Below are 3,998 nucleotides of genomic sequence, written 5' to 3' on the forward strand. Positions count from 1 at the left end.
GTAAGAGTCTCTGGTCGGTGGTTCACGCCTCTAATGGCCGATAGTCTCGAAACCAACGCAAGTCTTGTAGTTGCGCAGCTGCTGGAAATTACAGCAAGTTGCTGTGTCGGTTCAGAGGCTCGTTCGAGTCCTCGGTCGGCTTTTAGCCTATGGCCTTGAACTGGACAGTGCCCCTTTGAGTTGGGAAGGTCATGTTTTTGACCGTTTGTGATTCGAATCATTTTTGAGATCGTACGAGAATTTATGGTGCGATGTGCCAAATTGACTCTCGAAAGAGCGTTTCATGTTTTGGCCTCCATTTCACCTAGATTTCGACCCTATCATTTTAGGAGCATTATTTTATGATTTTCAGCGTATTTTAATCATGAATATACGTCGGTTCAGTGTCGGTTCAGGTTGGCTCGGAGTCATGATTAAATACGAAGGCATTAGGCGTCATAGTCGCATCTTTTGAACTAAATTGCATAGTTGGTCAAGTTTAAGTTATTGCGTATCTTTCATGGCACAGTTAGGTTGCAGCGAGCCTGGGGACGATCCAATCCAATCCATTTGGTAAAATTACAGGAATTTTCATTACGCCAGTTAATTATTTTACGTGCATTAAATAGAAAATGATTATTTTTGAGATTTATGCGATATGGCTTGTGGTTCATTCACTATGTGGGAGTGTTATTTTATACGGTCGCCAGTGACCGATCAGTTCAGTATGGTACCACCCGGTCGCCAGTGACCGGCCAGCTCAGTTCAGTTTCAGCCTCCCCGGTAGCCAGTTACCGATCAGTTCAGCTTAGTGCAGGGGCCACAGGTGTAAAACATAATCTCAACAGAAAATTTTACCAGTTATTTCAGTACAGGCTCCAAGGAGCAAACATTTTTACTGTGATTATCAGTTCAGTTATGCACGTATTATAATTGCTCAGTACAGATTATTTTCAGCATGCCTCAGGACATGATATTTTATCCCATGCATATTTTAATTCCGATTTTTACTCGTTAGATGCGATATATGCATGCTGAGTCTTTAGGCTCACTAGACTTGATTGTTGTAGGTACTGATGAGGCCAGGGCCGAGGGCGGGGACCAGTGAGCCAGCTTGGGTCGGCAGTAGTGGCACCCGAGGACCTCAGTGCAGCAGTTGTTATTTTATTCCGCAAAAAATTTTTATCAGTCATTGGATAATTTTTAAATTGTTATTGTTGGCAAAACTTTATTTTCTTCCGCTGCTATTATTTTAAACATTGAACTTGATTCATCAGTCGATTTTATGAATGAAGTCATTTAAGTTCTTTTAAAAAAGAAAAATTTTTAATTTTTCGCAAATTTTCAAGCAAGGAGTTCTAGGGCCTTTTCAGTTGGTATCAGAGCTGACCTCTCTTAGTACGGTGTGATTCGGGGACGAACCAAGCGGAAGCTGGTGGGCATGTGAGGCCCGGGGCCGAAGAGGGCGGGGGTGATCGCCGGTGCCATCAGTTGCACGGACAATGAGCGGCTCCTGGCAAGCTTCTAGGTGGAGGGAACATGAATGAACCGACCCACACGAGAATGAGAGGGATTCCGAGACTGTTCAATGTAATGGACTGTACAGTTGAAGATGGCTTAAAAGATTTGATTTGTACTACTCATATCGCGAAGGTGCATCTTCTTTTCGGTAGCTCATCACATAAGAATTCCAAAGTTAAGCGTGCTTGACTTGGGGCAATTTTGGGATGGGTGACCTCCTGGGAAGTTTCCCAGGGTGCGTGTGAGTGAGGACATAAGTACGCTGGAAAGACCAGTCTTGATACAGTGAGGACAGTCGTCGAATCTGGGGCGTTACAATTATTATTGTTTATTCAACCTCGTTCTAAACACCCTTTCACCTTTATCCGATCCTATCAGTTTGTTTTCGCACTTTAAGTTAACTGATAGACATTGATAACAAGATTATCGAATTCAGTTTATTACTAAACTTATTCACCCCATCGAAAAGATTAGAAAATCATTAAGTGTTTATTCAACTCCCCCTTCTAAACACTTTCACTCACCCAATCGATCCTAACATATGTCAGAAATATAATAAAAAGTTTTGTTAATATCAAAATAAAGATCGCGAACATGAAATGTTCTAACACTGAGTTATGAGTAAAAAAAATATTAGTATATTTTAAAAAAAATTAGTATATTTTAATGAAAAATGAGTAAGGAAATTTCATTTTGGCCCGTGGAGGTCGTAATTTTAATTGGTTGAGATATTTTCAACCCAACCTGTTAAATTTTGTTTGCAGGTTGAGCCAACCTGACGGGTCTAACCCGCATTGACATTTCTATAAAGGATGCACACAAAATAGTGTAAAACTCACATGGCTAAGTAGTTGTATGACACTGAATCTATCTTCGGGATAATATCTTACTAGTCCGAAAGGTGAATTTCTTACCACATTTTTATGAATAAGTTTCTCGGGAGACGGTCTCATGGGTTTATAACCGTTGGATGAGTTGAGTTGATCCATAACTATCATGAATAGTAAATTTTTTAATATGAAAGTAATTTTTAAAAAAATTGGATGAGATCGTAAATATATATCACAAAATTGATCCATAAAATGACCACATGTGATTTTGTTTCTTCTTCCATATATTTAAGATAACATGGACTCTAAGATATAAATTTCAATTTTTTTAATAAGTCAAATACTCGATGTTTATGGTTTTGCCACTAGAATCGAATGTAAGTTTTTTATTCAATATATTAGTCTCAATTAATGTGATTAGATTGAAAACGATATGGTGGGGGGATATATATCTTCTTACTCTTGCATAATTTTGATTAACGCTTTATAAATCAATGATGACATTTATGCATTTTCAAATTATTTTTAACGTGAATTCAAACTCAAACTATTTCGTTAATAATTAACAAGATTTTATGTGTATCTTAATTATATTGAATATACTAAAAGTTTAAGTTAACTCAGAAGATCGAATTATTATTCTCGCGACTAGCCAATTGTATATTCAATAATAATCTCTAACCAACCCAATTGACTTTAAATTAACATTCAACCTTGGTAACAGCAAGAAGGGGTGAAAATCGATCGGAATGGAATTGAACCGAATTTCCAAAACCCAACCCACCAATTTTTATTTGGAAAACATAAACCCAGCCCAGTTTTATGAGATTTTTCAAAATAAAAAAAAAAACCAAAATAGAAATAAAAAATTAAAAAATAAGAAAAGCTAGAGTTAACAAGAATGTAAAGGCTATAAAATTCATGACCTAAATAAAAATTAATATTACCTTAAAAAATTGAACTGATTTAGTCGATTTTGGAATTAAATTTTTGGTTAGTTAATGTTTAATCCAACTAAGTGAAAACTCAAATTAATACTTAAATATAAAATACTAAAATAGTATTTACCATTTTATTTTAAAAAAGAAAAAGTATTTGTACCCAATACCACCACCCTCGATAAAAGTACCAGCGAAAGGGTAGTTTGGGTAATAGCCGCTCTTCAAAACCCTAATCTGTTTGTTCATCAGACGCCGCCTATATATATATATATCAGCTGCTTTTCTTTTTGGATATTTTCTTTCACCTCTTTCCCCATTTTCTTATTTTGAGATTGGAAAGCAGAGATTGTGTGTATCGGCTTTGTGCGAATCTGAATGCACTCTGATCGAAAGTGTTCTCTGCGAGATTTAACTCGGGGACGATGGGCAGTTGTTTTTCAAGTCTTGCAATTGAAATTCTTCAATAATCATCGTCCCCACATCCCTAATTATTCCAAATTGGTTTCAGAGATTTCGATTCTTTTTCATTTTATCTAAATATTCACACGATGGAGGAGAAGTCGCAAAAAAATAACAGGAACCCAACCCCAGTAAAGTTTTATTTTTGAGATTCTATCCGAATTAAACGTCATAAATTATTCTTTACAAATGTATCAAGGAAGACTGCTTTGAATTTTATTTCATTTCTTCGTAATATATATTATTTTTAACCTAAAAATTTACTTTT

At 36.1% G+C, this 3,998-nt stretch overlaps 1 non-coding gene across 1 annotated transcript; it reads left to right on the forward strand.

The window, feature by feature from the left end:
* Positions 1–3,607: 3,607 nt before the first annotated feature.
* LOC142541249 (small nucleolar RNA snoR135) lies at positions 3,608–3,755 on the forward strand. Its single transcript, XR_012819313.1, has one exon. It is a non-coding gene; the product is annotated as a small nucleolar RNA snoR135 (small nucleolar RNA).
* Positions 3,756–3,998: the final 243 nt, after the last annotated feature.

This window comes from Primulina tabacum, chromosome 3 (genome assembly GCF_025594145.1).
Source record: "Primulina tabacum isolate GXHZ01 chromosome 3, ASM2559414v2, whole genome shotgun sequence".
NCBI classification, from domain to species: Eukaryota; Viridiplantae; Streptophyta; class Magnoliopsida; order Lamiales; family Gesneriaceae; genus Primulina; species Primulina tabacum.